At 37.5% G+C, this 19,328-nt stretch overlaps 1 long non-coding RNA gene across 1 annotated transcript in view; it reads left to right on the top strand.

Moving 5' to 3' along the window:
- LOC139701513 (uncharacterized) overlaps positions 1–11,889 on the top strand; it is a 31,551-nt gene extending 19,662 nt beyond the window's left edge. Inside the window, exons 2-3 of the long non-coding RNA XR_011704044.1 lie at positions 1,709–1,806; positions 11,661–11,889. This is a non-coding gene — a long non-coding RNA (uncharacterized lncRNA). The remainder of the gene's footprint in view (positions 1–1,708; positions 1,807–11,660) is intronic.
- Positions 11,890–19,328: the final 7,439 nt, after the last annotated feature.

Genomic DNA, 19,328 nt, shown 5'->3' with positions numbered 1-19,328 from the left:
TATTTTTTGACCATTCATATTTCTTTCTGTGAAGTACCTCTTCAGTTTCTTTGCCCATTTATTGATTGGGTTATTTGTGTTTTTTGATGTTGGGTTTTTTGAGTTCTTTATATATCCTGGAGATTAGTGCTGTATCTGAGGTAAGTGTGGTAAAGATTTTCTCCCATTCTGCAGGCTCTCTCTTCATATTCTTAATTGTTCCCTTTGCTATGAAGAAGCTTTTTAGTTTAATACAATCCAATTTATTGATTCTTAATTTTACTCTTGTGCTTTAGGAGTCTTGTTAAGGAATTCAGTTCCTAAGCCAACATGATGGAAATTTGGGCCTACTTTTTCTTTTGGTGCAGGGTCTCTGGTCTAATGTTCAGGTCTTTGATTCACTTATAGTTGAGTTTTGTGCAGGGTAAGAGATAGGGGTCTCATTTCATTTTTGCTACATGTGAATTTACAGTTTTCAGTTTTCCCAGCACCATATGTTGAAGAGGCTATCTTTTGTCCAGTACATGTTTTTGGTGCCTTTGTCTAGTATGAGATAACTGTATTTGTGTGAGTTGGTCTCTGTGTCTTCTATTCTGTACCATCATTTCATGTCTGTTTTGATGTCAATAGTCTGCCATTTTTGTTAACTACAGTTCTGTAGGATCTCTGTAATACTTTAAGATCTGGTATTGTGATGCCTCCTGCTTCACTTTTCTTGTGGAGGATTGCTTTGGCTATTCTGGGCCTCTTAATTTTCCCAAATGAATTTCCTGACTCCTTTTTCTATTTCTCATAGACTTTTCAATAAATCAATATCAGAACTGATAAAATGGTTTAATTTGACAAATATCACTATCTTGAAAAAAAAGTGGCATTTTCCTAGTGAATACATAGGAATGTATTCACTACATTCCTAACTTTGTTCTTTTACGGAACGACTGTAAAAGAGAAAAGCTTGATTTGAGGGTTCACAGTTTCAGAGGTCTTAGTTCATAGAAGGCTGGCTCCATTCCTCAGGGCTTGAGGTGAGGTAGAACATCATGGCAAAAAAGTATGGCAGAGGGAAGCAAGTCACATGGTGAGTAGAGGGAGAGACTCCACTGGCCAGATACAAATATATACCCAAAACCACACCCCAATTCCCACCTGCCTTCACTTATCACTCAGTTAATTCCTCTCAGGGGATTAATTCACTGATTAGGTTAAGGCTATAACCCAAGAATTTCTCCTCCAAACCTTCTGACATTGGCTCACACATGAGCTTTTGGGGGACACCTCACATCCATACCATAACAATAGTATTTCTATTGAAGTTTCTAGTAATTCTTAAAGCAGTAAAATCCAAATATTCTTGTATTGAACAGATTTTAATTGCTTCATGTTCTGTAATTTCTCTTAGAGTGTAATAATTTTCATCAATCTTTCTGCATCTCTATGGATCTAAGAAGTTTTCTTGGAAGCCACCAATCACAAGGAAGAGATGCCATACTTACATCAAGATAACATATATAGAGAGAAATAATAAGAACAAACAAAAAAGGCAAAACAATAGGTAAACACAAAAGTCTCTGAAGAAAAAGAATATATTGCTTATTAGGCAAATAAAGCTACTACTTTTTCTTTCTTTCCTTTATTAAATTTGCTACTAGGAGTTGAACCCCAGGGCATTATCATACCTTTTTAATTGTTTTTTTTTTTTTTCTTGTTGTTGTTTTGTTTTTTGAGACAGGGTCTTGCAAAGTTGCTGAGGATTTTGCCATATTGCTGAGGCTGGCTTCAAACTTTGCAGTCTTCCTGCTTCAGCCCCCTGGGTCACTGGGTTTACAGGTATGTACCACCATACCCAGACAAATCTTAACATTTAAAACAACACTAAGTTACTTTTTTTCACAGACCAATTTAAAAACGTGTGTTTAATACTGGCCAGCATGTGGTAAGATTAGCACTGTCGCCATCTCGGTTGGAATATTTTATGTCTGTATAGTATTTTAGGAAAACTACTTAGCAGAATACATCAAGAGCCTTTAAAAGATTTGTATTTTTTCCTGTTTTTGAGAAGAGCCCTCCCAGGAAATAATCAGAGATAGAGGCAATAAAACAATTTTTTGATAAATTATTATGGTATTGATTCTAATGATTAAAATTGTAAACACCATCAATGTACAAAAGAAGCATAGTTAAATGAATTATGGAATACTCACAGATTGAATAATTAAAAAGTTATTTTAAATAATATTTCTGAAAAATTGCAATAAAGTGGAGAAATGTTCATGCTTTAGCACTGCAGAGCAGAAGACAAATGTAATGCAGAGTCCATGAAACTAAAAGTGCCTGCCCCTGTCCCTGCCCAAGCTCCATTTTGAGAAAACCACCTGAACAATTGTTGATGCCCAATGTTGCCTTTGCTTGTGGTAAGATGGTACTATCACATCATTTAACTGTAAAAATTTAACTGTATCTCCTCTGCAAAAAAAATAAAAATAAAACGAGGCAAATAGCTACTAAAATAGTGTTGGCAATGTTGCCTGACATTTCACTCAATAATCATGGCCCTAAGTGAGCATGAGATAAAAGTTGTGAATTTGCTCTTCCCTCGGACAATCTTGGTCTCTAAGGAGCTATCGCAGTGCGGGTATTTGCCAAAACGAATGTAATTGTAGTGAGTAAAGATAAAGTTCCATAACATTATCCTTTGCATACAGCCTCTTTATTGTTCCGACCTTTCTCATTAGAACAGTCCTTGTAAAAGTCCTCTAAGAACTCTGTGTGGCCAGACTCAGTGGCTGGTTCTCAGGCTTCCTCATATTACACTTGCTAACAGCTCCTAAAACATTTCTCTGTACTCCCTTCTAGAAATTCCCACTTGGCGTCTAAAGACATTATTCTCTCTTTTTTCTCCTCCTATTCACTTTTCAGTCTCTTTGATGGTCTCCTTCCTCTTTCTGTGGTCTGAAGACTGGACTATCTTAGCCTAGTTAGACTCAGATGATCTTATTGAGTACAGTGGCTTTAAATACCAATCACATCATAATAAGACTAATGACTGGCACTCCTGCTTTGTGCCTCTAAGTATATTGGATGTACTTGTCAATCCTCACATCTGCACTATGAGCATTTTTTTTATTTTTTATTGTTGGTTGTTCAAAACATTACAAATTTCTTGATATATCATATTTCACACTTTGATTCAAGTGGGTTATGAACTCCCATTTTTATCCCATATACAGATTGCAGAATTACATCAGTTACACATCCATTGATTTACATATTGCCATACTAGTGTCTGTTGTGTTCTGCTGCCTTTCCTATCCTCTACTATCCCCCCTCCCCTCCCCTCCCATCTTCTCTCTCTACCCCCTCTACTGTCATTCATTTCTCCCCCTTGTATTATTTTTCCCTTTCCCCTCACTTCCTCTTGTATGTACTTTTGTATAACCCTGAGGGTCTCCTTCCATTTCCATGCAATTTCCCTTCTCTCTCCCTTTCCCTCCCACCTCTCATCCCTGTTTAATGTTAATCTTCTTCTCCTGCTCTTCGACCCTACTCTGTTCTTAGTTACTCTCCTTATATCAAAGAAGACATTTGGCATTTGTTTTTTAGGGATTGGCTAGCTTCACTTAGCATAATCTGCTCTAATGCCACCCATTTCCCTGCAAATTCTATGATTTTGTCATTTTTTAATGCAGAGTAATACTCCATTGTGTATAAATGCCGCATTTTTTTTTATCCATTCGTCTATTGAAGGGCATCTAGGTTGGTTCCACAGTCTTGCTATTGTGAATTGTGCTGCTATGAACATCGATGTAGCAGTGTCCCTGTAGCATGCTCTTTTTAGGTCTTTAGGGAATAGACCGAGAAGGGGAATAGCTGGGTCAAATGGTGGCTCCATTCTCAGCTTTCCAAGAAATCTCCATACTGCTTTCCAAATTGGCTGCACCAATTTGCAGTCCCACCAGCAATGTACAAGTGTACCCTTTTCCCCACATCCTCGCCAGCACTTGTTGTTGTGTGACTTCATAATGGCTGCCAATCTTACTGGAGTGAGATGGTATCTTAGGGTGGTTTTGATTTGCATTTCTCTGACAGCTAGAGATGGTGAGCATTTTTTCATGTACTTGTTGATTGACTGTATGTCCTCCTCTGAGAAGTGTCTGTTCAGGTCCTTGGCCCATTTGTTGATTGGGTTGTTTGTTTTCTTATTGTCTAATTTTTTGAGTTCTTTGTATACTCTGGATATTAGGGCTCTATCTGAAGTGTGAGGAGTAAAGATTTGTTCCCAGGGTGTAGGCTCCCTATTTACCTCTCTTATTGTTTCTTTTGCTGAGAAAAAACTTTTTAGTTTGAGTAAGTCCCATTTGTTGATTCTAGTTATTAACTTTTGTGCTATCGCTGTCCTATTGAGGAATTTGGAGCCCGACCCCACCGAATGTAGATCATAGCCAACTTTTTCTTCTATCAGACGGCGTGTCTCTGATTTGATATCAAGCTCCTTGATCCATTTTGAATTAACTTTTGTGCATGGTGAGAGAAAGGGATTCAGTTTCATTTTGTTGCATATGGATTTCCAGTTTTCCCAGCACCATTTGTTGAAGATGCTATCCTTCCTCCATTGCATGCTTTTAGCCCCTTTATCAAATACAAGATAGTTGTAGTTTTGTGGATTGGTTTCTGTGTCCTCTATTCTGTACCATTGGTCCACCCGCCTGTTTTGGTACCAGTACCATGCTGTTTTTGTTACTATTGCTCTGTAGTATAGTTTGAAGTCTGGTATCGCTATACCGCCTGCTTAGCATTGTTTTTGCTATTCTGGGTCATTTATTTTTCCATATGAATTTCATGATTGCTTTCTCTATTTCTACAAGAAATGCCGTTGGGATTTTGATTGGCATTGCATTAAACCTATAGAGAACTTTTGGTAATATCGCCATTTTGATGATGTTAGTTCTGCCTATCCATGAACAGGGTATATTTTTCCATCTTCTAAGATCTTCTTCTATTTCTCTCTTTAGGGTTCTGTAGTTTTCATTGTATAAGTCTTTCACCTCTTTTGTTAGGTTGATTCCCAAGTATTTTATTTTTTTTGAAGATATTGTGAATGGAGTGGTTGTCCTCATTTCCATTTCAGAGGATTTGTCGCTGATATACAGGAATGCCTTTGATTTATGCGTGTTGATTTTATATCCTGCCACTTTGCTGAATTCATTTATTAGCTCTAATAGTTTCTTTGTAGACCCTTTTTGGTCTGCTAGGTATAGAATCATGTCATCTGCAAATAGTGATAATTTAAGTTCTTCTTTTCCTATTTTGATGCCTTTAATTTCTTTCGTCTGTCTAATTGCTCTGGCCAGTGTTTCGAGAACTATGTTGAACAGAAGTGGTGAGAGAGGGCATCCCTGTCTTGTTCCAGATTTTAGAGGGAATGCCTTCAATTTTTCTCCATTCAGAATGATGCTAGCCTGAGGCTTAGCATAGATTGCTTTTACAATATTGAGGTATGTTCCTGTTATCCCTAGTTTTTCTAGAGTTTTGAACATAAAGGGATGCTGTACTTTGTCGAATGCTTTTTCCGCGTCTATCGAGATGATCATATGGTTCTTATTTTTAAGTCTATTGATGTGGTGAATAACATTTATTGATTTCCATATATTGAACCAGCCTTGCATCCCAGGGATGAATCCTACTTGATCATGGTGCACAATTTTTTTCATATGTTTTTGTATCCGATTCGCCAGAATTTTATTGAGGATTTTTGCATCTAGGTTCATTAGAGATATTGGTCTGTAGTTTTCTTTCTTTGAAGTGTCTTTGTCTGGTTTAGGTATCAGGGTGATGTTGGCCTCATAGAATGAATTTGGAAGTTCTCCCTCTTTTTCTATTTCCTGAAGTAGCTTGAAAAGTATTGGTATTAGTTCCTCTTTAAAGGTTTTGTAAAACTATGCTGTATACCCATCCGGTCCTGGGCTTTTCTTAGTTGGTAGTCTTTTTATGGAGCATTTTTCTTATTACCTCCATCTTAGAAGAAAACTGGGAGGCACAGAGAAGTTAATTAGCCCAGAGTCACTTCAAGTAGGGGATGGAGCTAAGACATGAACCTGGACATTCTGGCTCCAGAGTACCTTCTTTAAGCACTAAACTATACTACACCACACTGCCTTCAGCGTTCCCAAATTATATACTTCTACCTATCATTCCCCACTTAAAAATCAAAGATATATACATTGTACATCTTTGGTTTGATGTTTAGAACAAATTCAAACTTAATATACCAAACCCCTCAATCTCTTTCTTCAGTATCTTCTCCCTTCAGAAAATGGCACCCCATTATTCCAGTTGTTTGAATCATCCCTTACTTCTCTTTCATTTTTCATATTCATTCCATTAGTAAATACTATTGACTTTCTAAAAAAATGAGAATCCAACTGCTTTATTCACTTTTGCTGTAGTTTCCATCCTAAATCACATCAAAATATCTCACTTGGACTTAAACCTAAACTCCATGAAAGTGAGACTGTACAATGTGCCAAGAAAAATGGCTCCCATCTCCCTGCCCATGATATAGTCTAAAGATCAAAGTGTAAGCCAATGATAAATGTGTGAAAGTGGACATAACAAGGTTAAACCCCATTGGTCACTAAGGATACTCCATATTGGTGATGCACACCAACCCAATTGGATGACAATTCCGGGGAACATAAATTGCAAGGTTGTGCACCACCTAGCACTGAGTTAGTTCCCTGGGTTTCCATGTGTTAACAGAAGTCTAGTCTTATAAGCATTGGAACCCTGTGAGTAGGCTAAGAAAAAGCAAATCACAGTACCTTTCCCGTTGCACCTTTGCCAAAAACCTTCTATTAAAAAATAGCTCCATTATAGCATTTCCTTAAAACTTTAATGAGCTCTAGGAAAATGTACAGGAAACCAGTGGAAGAAAATAAATCAAAACATAAAAAGTATTTGACTCCAGGTAGTCCACTCACAGGTAATTTTATTTTCTTATTTTTTGCTTCTTGATGTATTACTCTACTTTTTAGAATATTTTTTTTTATAATAGAGGAAAATTTCTAAAAATTAAAACCATGTGAAGAGGAACTGTTGAAAGAACATTTTCATATTCAAAAAGGAGGGGATCAAAGTACTCGTAAAAGATTTGCTGCTTTTATTTTTAAACTTTACTCTATTTTACAAATATTCATATTCTCTAAGCAAATAAGAACATAATACATTTAAATGTTGAATTTTTAGTTTATTATTGAAATCATTCTTACTCCTTGCAGCAGGACGAGGGGAATAGTGTTGAGTCAAGGGCACTTAGTTCTAATCAATGTGCCCTCTGCTGGCTTTTTCTTCCATAGTTTAAGTTTCATTTTTGACTTGGGAAGCATATTTTCTGATTCTACCATGAAGCAAACAAATTATAAATAAATAACTATTCAGATAAGTCAAATGAAGAACATTTTTATATTCAGGTCTTTATAAAATTCTATTGTGTCCAGAATAACTTGCTATTTCCTTTTAAATAAATAGGTAATAATGACTACCTCAGGCATTTATATGATGTTCTATCTCTGTTTTCCTAAAATCATAGCAATTTGACTTACCATAGCATTTCAAATTTACCCTGACTCACATATTTAACACTCAGCTATAAAATAATCCTTTGCAAACTGCATACAAATCAACTTGCTTCAACCAGTCTTCTCACTGTGTTGCTGCAAATTGCTTCCTTGACTCCCAACCTATCTGTCCTTACAGTCCTGTTTTCCAGTATCACTACTTCTAAACCAGTGTCAGCCCCAGCACGGCCTCTCTGGGGATGTTACTATTGCCTATGTAGAAGACAAGAAAAGAGCAAAGGAGGGAGGAAATGCTTTCAACAGGCAAAAGATAAGGAAAAAGGGAAGAAGAAATTAAGATGATTAGACTGAGAGAAAATGCCCCAATGTCACAAAGTCATGAAATTTTCTTCCTGTACTTGTTAAGTGACTTTGAAGGTGGTTTCCCAAGAGAAGTCCAAACATTGGAATTATGGAGTATCACTGCACCCATTCATCAGAGAAGACTATTTTGAATACCATATTCTTTTGGTATATTTTGGTGGTGGTAGAGGGAGTGAGAAGGACACTGTCACTGTCACTATGTTATTATTCTGTTTTAATTAATTATTTATATTCTACTTTCTTCCAGAAGCAATTTAAGATAATTTCCAGAGATGTTGTAGAATAATAATCAGGATTTAAAAATAAACCTAGGGGCTAGAGTTGTAGCTCTGTGGCAGAGCAAATGATCAGCATGCATAGGTCTTTGGTTTCAAACCCAGAACCCCCTAATATTTATACAGATATAGATAGACAGATATAGATAGATAGATAATAGACAGGCAGATAAATAGAAATAGATATAGATATATATCCTGGTGGTAAACTGCTCAGAAATTGCCCTCCTCCCATTCCCATTCCCACTGAGAACCCTGTGTTCCATCCTGACTCTCCCTAGTAGTAAAGGCTCCAACTTCCCAAATCCTCAAGGTCTCCAGATGCCAGGTATCCATCTTTCCAGGGTTGCTACAGATAAAAAGTACCTAAAATCTGTCTGTTTGGAAACAAGGAGTCTTCCCATTAATAGGGGCATTTTCTTGTTCATTCCATAAAAAAAGGAGAGCATTGACTGTTGTTCACCTCCCACTCCTATCCTAGAGCACTCTGGAGTTGCTTAGCCTAGAGTGCCTCTGCACAGGGTGGGAGCGGATTTGCTGCTTCATTGGTGATGAGTTCTAGCCAAAAGCAGCTACTCTTTTGGTATTGCCCACAAGCCTTACAGTTTCATGTTAAAGAAAAAAATTAAGAAGTCTCTGTAAATGTATAGGAATGATAATGAGAAAAATAAGATGGAGCCAGGATTGGTGATATAAATTAAGTGCTTACCATGAAGTTAATACACTCTTGCAACCTAGAAGTCCCAATTACTTCAGCTCTCATGTATTACTGTTCCCTTTAATATCCAAATCAGGAGGGCAAGTACATATTCCATGTGACTGTAGGAAATACAGTTTTCTTCAAATTCTTTTCACTAAGTGTTTCCAGGGCTATTCAGAAAGTCTTCATTTGCCACAACTGATGGTCACTTACCTCCTAGCTTGCCATTTTACTTTGGGGAGGTCACTTCTGATCATCTCAGAACAAGCTTCATTCTGACACTGCTACTCTGCCCATTCTCCTTCACCCCGAGCACTGGGTGATTCCACACTGGAGATCAGTTTCTAGAATACATAAGACTTTACTAAAAGTAAGGGAACAATTACAAAAGAAATTTCCATGCATAAAAGGAAAAAAATTGAATATTAAAATATCATTGTCTATAGAATTTGTAGGCCAAATCCAATGGTTTCTTCCCTACCAGCTATGTCTCCTTTCCAGATTCAGTGGAGTTGAAGGCTCTAGCTTATCTCCCACATCAGGGCTCTAATGGCCCTGTTGAAAATCCCAAACCCCAACTATTTCAGTCAGTTTTGCATCACTGTGACCAAAATACCGGGCAAGAACAACACAAAGGAGAAAAAGTTTATTTTAGTTCATGGTTTCAGAGGTTCAGTGCATGGTCGGCCCACTCTACAGCTCTGACCTGAGATGAGGCAGAACAACATGGCAGAAGGGTGTAGTGGAGCAAAACAGCTCAGGGTATGGTAACCAGAAAGCAGAAAGCACTCCACCCACCAAGGACAAGATATAAACCACAATGGCACATTCCCAGTGACCCACCTTCCCCAGCCACATCCTACCAGCCTCCAGTTACCACCCATTTAATTCAATAACTTTTGGGAACACCTCATCTAAACCCTAACACCAACCTTCAGTGGGGCCTAATAAAGAAGGAAGAAAATAATTTTTCCTCACCCTCAGTCTCATGCCCTTATTCCAGATGATAGCATAATTATCTGTATAGATTTAAGACCCTGAAGAGAAGCAAAATTTCATATTAGTATCCAGAGAAATTTAGCTCCCATATTGTCCAAAGTTCTCCATTCTGAAATAAGAGTTTTCTTCTTTACCTTTGCAAAAGATAAATGAAAATATTCCTCCAATTGTAAAAATAATCCTCTGTGGAAATGAATCAGAAAACAGCTGGCAGCTTTAAAATAGCAGCTTGAACTGACTTAGATCAAGATTTCAAAAATATTGACTCAATATTTTTGGTGGGCCACAAATGTCATTTTGAATCTTTTAACAACCATCATGGAGGAACACATGATTCACATTGTGTTTCAAGGTGTCTGTTTTAGTCAGCTTTCTTTGCTGCTGTGACTAAAGGACCCGACCAAAACAATTGTAGAGGAGGAGAAGTTTATTTGGAGGCTTACAGTGTCAGAGGTCTCAATCCATAGATAGCAAGCCCCATTCCTCAGGGTTCAAGGTGAGGTAGGACATCATGGCAGAAGAGTGATCAGGAAGCAGAAATAGAGAGACTCCATGCTCTAGATACAAAATATATACCCCATAGTCACACCACAATGAACCACTTCCTCTGGCCACACCCCCACCTGCCTCCAGTTACCTCTCAGTTAATCATATCAGGGATTAATTTACTGATTAGGTAAGGCTATAACCCAATCATTTCTCCTCCAAACCTTCTGGCAGTGTCTCATGTGAGCTTTTGGGGATACCTCACAGCCAAACCATAACAGTATCCATACAATAAAAGTAACATTTCCCCATGGTTTTACAAGTGTGTGCATTGAGGATGGGGGAGACTTGTGTAATATAATGAAAACATCTTTCATAATATCCAGAAAGTTAATACAGCAAACAACTTTATAAGTATTTCTTACAGTGGTTCTTGCTATAAATCATTATTACATAGAAGCATTGCTATGGAAAGTCAATTTAAAGTGGAGTATAGTTTGACTTAACCCAGAAGTAGATTTTAAAGAATTCATTCAGAGATCCTTGACACAGCCCCTTATGGATGGCTTCCAGGAATTTTGTGAATTGACACACAACTCCAGTCAATTCTCATGTCAATTTCATTCCTATTTCACAATGTCTTTGTTTAAAAAATACATTCTAATGTCAATTCATAAATTGAGATATTGCTTCATTCTAAGTAAATGTGGAATGGCATGGATGCCACTGTACATGCATAAGATCTTAACCTGGATAATGATGTGTCATGATTTTCTATTGAATCTGTCCTGACAATTACTCTTATGGACATCTTTATATCTCTATATAATGTATATAGTATACATTATATACTATATATATGTTGTAATAACATATACTTATAAGTTGGAAAATGTTGAAGAAAATAAAGCTTAATAACACTAGTGTGTACTTTGATTTGACTTTCATAACCAAATTTATTGAAGCTAACAGTGCTGAAGAAAGATCATACATACACACTCAACATATATTAGGTAGGCAGTAAGAATTTTTAAAAGAAGACAAAAAGACCTGGGGTTCTATCAAATCTTAAAATTTTCTGAAACATTAAACCTTGCCTTAAAACTTTGGATGAAGTTGCTTATCACATTACCAAATACAACTGGAGAAGCCTTGGTTAATCCATGTGCCCTGGAAACAGCTGTGTTAGTGTATGATTTGAAACAAAGATAGAAATCTGAAGCAGTGTCTCATTCCAGTGACATAACATTATCTCCTCAATTCTTTGCATATTTTTCAATGTAGTCATGGAAGAATTGGCAGCTACTCATTGTTCCTTTCAACATGCAACTGGATGAAACCGACCTAGTCGCAACTGACTAAGCTGCTGAGTGCAGGCCTATACTTCAAAGAAGAATCCCCCTTTCCTGAGCCCTGCTTGGAACTTCAAAGGCCCTCATTGCCTCCAAAATGGTGACAAGTTTCTTTGCCAATAAAAGTTCCCCATGAGGATAATCTTGATATTCTGTGCACAGATGGAGCCCTTGCAGGACTTGGTAACACATCTGGTTTGATGCTTTGATGAACAGAGAGGCTCCGTCTGTCATCATGACTCATTGCCGTTCTCATTGGTATGCATTTCGGCTAGAGACTCTGCCAACCAACTTGAGAGTTTTGTCATCATCTACTTAGAAGTAAGTCCTCAATTTCATCAGAGCCAGAGCTTAACTCACCTCATTTTCAAGTGATTTTGTGCAGAAATGAGATCAAAATAGAAACGATTTTGCTAAGAAGAAGTTCACTGGTTTTCTTAAGGACAAGTCTTGAAAGGGCTGATTGAAGCCCCAGAAGGAAATTGGGTTTCTTGAGAGAGAAAAAGAAACCTTGTTCAGTGTAATCTGACAAGAAGGTATATTCATTCATGGTTTGGTTTTCTCAGTAATACTTTTGCCCATAGGCCAGAGTAAAATCGTTCCACTAAGCCTTTCCTGTCGCCATTATGGATGTTGATTAAATGTACACAAAAATCTATTTTGGCTGATTTAAATGTTTTGTTTTCCTGGAAGATAAAGTTAACATAAAAAACTAAATTAACTAAATTAACATCCTAAAGCTAGCAAAAGTGCTTTTATAAATAAAGGAGAGAGGACAAAGCCTTTAAGGCTTCGTCAGGTCAGAAACCTGAAGACAAACATGGAGGAAAAACACATTATTTGCTCAAACTTTGGAAATATGGATCCCAAAATTCTCCTTACATTGATAGACAGACAGCACCTGTCCTGCAGAGACAGACCAAAAGCTGACCTCAATGATCAGGACAAAGGAAATGATGCCATAGAAATTCAATTCAAAGGATCTTGCGGGAATTTAAGCGTCTGGAAGTAAGTCTGTCCTTGTCTGTCAAAGGGCACTATTGATATCACATACATTTTTAAAATTTTTAGCTATTAAAATGAAAATTTGAAAGATATTTGGGTCAAAGTCAAACATATTGCCATATTCAAGATCACTTCAGTTTCGAACTCCTTGTTCAGACCAACAACCTCCTTTGTCCTGAAGTAAACCCTCAGAACTAAATTCTACTTCTAATTTTGTTTGAATTTTTGGATTTCATTCATCATATATTCAAGGGACACTAAATTATAAATATGAGAACAAAAGTTAATGAAATGGAAAATAGAAATGCAATTTAAAAACAAAACTAAAAATTTTTTTAGACTCAGTGGCATGAACAAACCCTGAGCTAGACTGACCAAGATAAGAAAAAGAACACAAATCACCAAAATGAATAAAAAAGGAGACAGCACTAGTAATCTTACAGAGATAAGAAGGATTACACAGGATTATTATGACAATTATATGGCAAGAAAAGGAATAATTTCAGATGGACAAATTCCCAAAGAATACAAGTTACTGAAATTGATTAAAAAAGAAATAGAAATTCTGAGTAGATTTCCAGAAAGTAAGAAACTTGAATTCATAATTTAGAATCTTCCCAAAAATAAAGCCCAGACTCAGATTATTTCACTGGTAAGTTTGATCAAATATTTAAATACTACAATCATTTAAAAAGTTTTTTAAGAACATAGAAGAGAGAATATTTTCGATTTATTCTATGAGACCAGTATTACCTTGACACAAAGGGCAGACAAACACATCTCAAGAACAGAAAACCACAGACGAATATAGCTCACAAATAATTTAGCAGCAAACCAAATTCTGTCATATATTAAGAGAATTAAACATCATAAAACATCAAGCTGGGTTAACCTAGGAATGCAACATTGGTTTAATGACCAAAGATCAATTAATCTAGTATATCACATTAAAAGAATAAAGAGGAAAATCAAATGATTGTCACAAATTATACAGAGTAAACATTTGACAAAACATTCACTTATTCATGTTAAAAGCTTTTATGAAAAGAGAAATCAAAGGAAACTTCTTCTACTTGATAAAGGCCATCACAAAAAACCTACATCCAACATCATAGTTTGTATTAAAAGACTGAATTATTTGTGTCTATAATCAGTAACAGATCCTTCAGGGAATGATCTGAAGACCTGTGCAACAATGCCTCCAAAGGACTAGGTCATTAAAAACAGTTGACATGTTTATCATGTTATTTGCTCTTTACACTGGCTAGAACTTCTAGTATAATCATCAATAGAAGTAATAATAATAATAATAATAATAATAATAATAATAATGCTTTATTTATTTATTATTTATTTATTTATTTATTTATTATTTATTTATTATTATTATTACTTCTATTGATGATTATACTAGAAGTTCTAGCCAGTGTAAAGAGCAAATAACATGATAAAGGCATCCAGATTGGAAAGGTAAAAGCACCACTGACTTTATTCAAAGTTGACATGATTTCATATGCAGAAAATCCTAATGAAACATACAACACGCACATATGCACACACAGACACACACAAACATTCTAGAACTAAGAAGTGAGTTGAGCAAGGTTTCAGGATACTGGCTCAATGTACAAAAATTGATTGTATTTGTATACATTAGCAACAAACAATCTTTAAATTAACAAATCAATTTCATTTATAGTAGCTTTGAAAAGACTAAAATAGTTGTAACAAATAAGTTTAAAATTTGTACCTGTAAACTACAAAATATTTGAAGAAGTACAAAGATATCCAATGTTTATGGATTGGAAAAGTAAATATTGATGTGATAGATTGAATAATGAACTCCAAAAGATGTGTATATCCAATCTGCAGAACCTGTGAATTTGTACCCTACCTAGTAAATGTGACTTGGCAGGTATGATTGAGGATTTGAGGATGGGGAGATTTTCCTATATTGTTGAGGTGGACCCATGTCATTTCAGAGACTAATAAGAGAAAGATAAGATCAAATTCTGTATAGGAGATACAACAATGGAAGCAAGATAATATAGCCATGCAAAGAAGGGACCAAAAGCCAGGGAATGCAGGTGGGCTCTGAAGCTCTCTCTGAAGCTCTTCATCTTCCAGACAAAGAAAGGGGTTCTCCCCTTAGAGCCTGCAGGAGCCAGTTCTGCTCCACCTCAACATTAGCACTATGAACTGATTTTGGACTTCTTGCCTATAGAACTATAAGAAAATTAAATTGTGATAAGTCATTAGGTGTGTAATATTCTGTTATAACAGCATCGGGAAATTAAATAATTGTTAAGATGAAAATTTTTTTCCCAAATTGATTTATCTAGATTCAGCAAAATCCCAATGAAAATTCTGTGATTCTTTTGTAGAAGCTGAAAAGCTGTTCCTAAAATGTACATGGAGGCAAAAGACCTATAATACATAAAACAGTTGTGAAAAAAATGCAGTTGAAAGGCTAACACTAACTGATTCAAAACTTACTATATAGCTACTGTGATCAAGATAGTGTGGTATTTGTCTAAGGATAGTCATATAAAACAATGAAGTATAACAGAGGGCCTACAAATAAACACTATGATCAACTGAGTTTTGAGGTTTGGCAAAGGTGCCAGACCATTGTATGAGAAGATAGTGTGCTTAGTGAATAAGTTTGGGACAGTTGTATATTCATATTCAAGAAGAAAAATCTCAGAGGTGTGTTCAGATGGTGGGGGATCATCTCTCCACAGAAACAACAGTATATAAACAGCTATTCACACAATGAAGCTAAGGAAGGAGTAGGGCTAAGGAAGGCATAGCTCAGTGGCAGAGAACTTGCCTAGCATGATCAAGGCCCTGAGTTACATCTCCAGCACCAAAAAGAGACAAGGAAACCAGGTGAGATATTATAATAATTAGAAAAGATCCCTTGAAGAAGACAGAAAGCAGAGTTCCCTGAATCACCTCATGTCCAATTCCAAGCAGCACAATATGGAAAAAGATGCTTCCTGATGGAGAAGTAATAAAGTCCAGGCTCTAGATTTGGAACCCAGGACCAGACCCCACATGGTGAAACCCAGTAGTGGGCAGACCCTGTTGGCTCACACCTCCAAACCAGTACCCAAGGATGGAGTCTCTGGACCTGCATTAGCCTGGCAACCAAAGGATCATCTCCCATCCACTGGGAGTAGGATAGGGAATTAAGCACAGGACTTTGCCTTGGAATTCAGCAACAAGCTGGTGAAACTTAACACTGGACAAATCTCAACAGAACCCTGTTCCCCAGGCCGGTGTCTATGGCCAGAGCCTCTGGACTTCCTCTTTTGCTGTGGAGACCTGTGACCCCAAGAGGACAGACTTGTATTCCAGCCACAAATATACCATAGCAGCTGGCAGGTCATAGCAGTACAGACCTAGGTTCTATCCTAGTGCTACAATGGTCTCAGCAGACTTTGGCATCTGGGCGCAAATCAGGGTTTCAAAATGGATGACCTGGGGATTGCCCACTTTGTCTTTGTCCCAATCCAGGCAACACAACATGAAAAGAGTCATTGTCTACTTGGGGGAAGAAGAGGAAGGCAGGCACAAGTTACTGTTTAAGAACTAGAACTGGTTCCTACCTGATGAGGTTCAGTGCTGGCAGAATCCTGTGTTACCTGACCACTGACCAATGAGTATGGATGATGTATCTAGACTCATCTGACTCCAGGGAGAGGCTTTCAGGGACATAATACTCTTTTGGGCACTTCCTGAAACCATCCACAACATGCAACTGTAGATTTGCAACAAACTTGGGCATAGGGCTCTCTCCAGTACTGGAATAGCAGCAGTGATCACAGACACAGAGAACATAAGCAGCTGACTGAGAATTTCTAGAGAAACAGGCACAAAAACAAAGGCAGATTACAAAGTGTAGAACAAGTATCTAATCCTTCAAAGAAGATGTTGTCATACACTAACAAGGATCAAGTCCTTTCAGGGAAAACACCTAACAGACAAAATAAGGCAATAAAACCAACTATAAATCAAATACATATGAACTCAAAGAATTTAAAAGAGCTGTTTGAAGAAAACTCAACAAGCTTCAAGAAAACTCAGAGGAACAATGTAGTACTTTATCAGAGAACCTTAACAAAGAGAAGTAATTAAAAAAATAAAACCAGAAATCCTTTATCGGAGAAGTACACAGATTGGAATGAAAAATATAAAAGAAGACATCAAGGACAAAGTAGGTCAAGTAGAAGAAAGAATCACTGAGCTTAAATACCATATACTTGAAAATAAACAGTTGCTGGGGTGAGCTCAATAAGAGCTCAAACCATAAAGGGTCTGAAACAACCAAAAGGACAAAAATCCTTGTGGCCTTGGATTAGATGAGTTGTTCTTTGTCAAGATAGCAAAAATGTTAGTCCTAAAAAGAAAAATATGATAAATTGGAATTTATTAAAATAAAACAACTCATGTGCTTTAAAATATATCACTGAAAAAAATCAAAATAGTCCACAGACTGGGAGAAACTATTGATAAATTACAAATAAGTTAAGAACCTGGATCCAGAGTATATAAATAACACAACGCAATAAGAGAAATGACTCAAAAGTGGACAAAAACCATAAATAGACATTTCATCTTAAAAAATTAGTGAAAGGGGGCTGGGGATGTGCCTCAAGTGGTAGCGCACTCACCTGGCATGCGTGCGGCCTGGGTTCGATCCTCAGCACCACATACAAACAAAGATGTTGTGTCCGCCGAAAACTAAAAATATTAAAATTCTCTCTCTCCCTCTCTCTCTCTCAAAAAAAAAAAAAAAAAAAAAAAAAAATTAGTGAAAGGGAAATGACCACATGAAAAAACATATACTCAACATCATTGCTTATCAGGGACATGCCTGTTAAAATTACCATGATACACTAATTAAAACCCCCCAAATTGGCAAAAAGAGGCAAGCAGTGGGAAGTATTGGTATGTATGTGGAGAAACTTGAGCCCTCGTGCATTGTGGGAGGAGTACAAAATATTTAAGCACTTTGGAAAGCAGTTTGGTAGTTTCTTAAAAGTGGTACATAATGTCCCCAGACATTCTACTGCCAAGAAATCTACCCTAAAAAAATTAAAACATGTTCAGAGCTTGAAGATGGCAGATTAACATGAGGCAGCATTTGTCTTTGCTTGGCTATCCAGAACTTAAACAGTAGGAATATCATGTTTCCCAAAGACTTAGAGTGAAAAATCCTGAGACTAAAGGGGAAGTCTGCCCTAGCTGAACCAGAACTATTTGATTCATTAATTGGAAAATTTAAAAAAAAAAATCTCCATTGGAGTTTATCAATTATCTGCCAAAAGCTGATCCAGGAGCCATCTTGGGACTACAGCATGGTGGAACCTACTGAAACTGGAAACCCAAATTCATGAGTTTGCAGCTAGGTTGGTGAGGGCCTGTGTGAACCTAGAAAAACTGTAGAAAGTCAGAAACTGTGAGCATTTCACTAGGAAAAACACAGATTAGAGAGACTAGAGACAGCTGGGCTCTCCCCAGCTCTGTGAGTCCTGAGGCTCATGGGGACTCAGGGATGGCTACAGTGGGTCAGAGTAAGAAGGGTAGAAAAGAGTTTGAGGGCATTGTGCCCTCAGTTGCCCAGTGAACTAGTCCAGCATCTACTGGGTTCAGGGACCTACCTGGGGCCAGCATTCACTGGGACTCAGCACCAGCCTGGTCCCTGACCCCCTTCCAGTCTGGCATCTGCAGGTCCCTGCATCCTGCCATATCTGATATAAGTTTAGCACCCAACAAGGCCCTCTGGCTCCCCAGTCCCCCAACCTCTCCCTAGACATCAATCCAGCCCATCACTCACAGCTTCATTGCAAGCCCATGGGTCCCAGGGACCAGCCTTGACCCACCTAGTGCAGAACAGCTAGGCCCCCAATGTGGTCGGGCCTCAACTTGCCCCACATGCCACTGAGCCATAACACCCACCTGGTCCAGAACACAGCTTCATGACCAGCCTTCAGGTCATGGTACTCAGCCCTTAGGACTGGCTGGGAGAGAAGCACCTGACTACGAATTCAAAATGGTGGGGGCAAGAGAGACTGAGTTTGGAGACTGAATCAGAGACCAGGAATTGTGAGGTCCACAGGCAACATAGTGGACTAAGAACAGGCTCCTACACCACACGAGTGGAACCCAAAGGAGATTCTTGGGGTGCAGTCTACCAGCACAGACCAGCAATTGATTGGCCCTGGAGGTGCACTTACTTAAAATCTCCAAACCAATCGACATTCAGCTAAGAGACTGGAACATACCTAAGCCTACAGCCTGCCTTCAGGAGTTTTGCCTCCAGGATTAACCCTTCCTCCATAGAAACCCCACCCACCTGTAGGGTAGAACAAGCATCAAACTCCAGACAACCCCACCTAACTGATAAGAAAGGAAGCTGAGAAACTTTTGAACTCCAATGGAAACAACTGTTCAATTTTTCAAGAACTTTTCCTTCTTTTTTCCCTCTCACATTTTTTACAATTTTTTAAACCAATTATTTTTCATGTATCAGTTTATTTAAGACTAAGATGTCTAAATACATTTCAGTTTTGTATACTTTTATTTA

Source organism: Marmota flaviventris, chromosome 13, assembly GCF_047511675.1.
Source record: "Marmota flaviventris isolate mMarFla1 chromosome 13, mMarFla1.hap1, whole genome shotgun sequence".
Lineage (NCBI taxonomy): Eukaryota > Metazoa > Chordata > Mammalia > Rodentia > Sciuridae > Marmota > Marmota flaviventris.
Note: the sequence above shows the minus strand (reverse complement) of the source record. Positions and strands in the feature narration are given on the sequence as shown.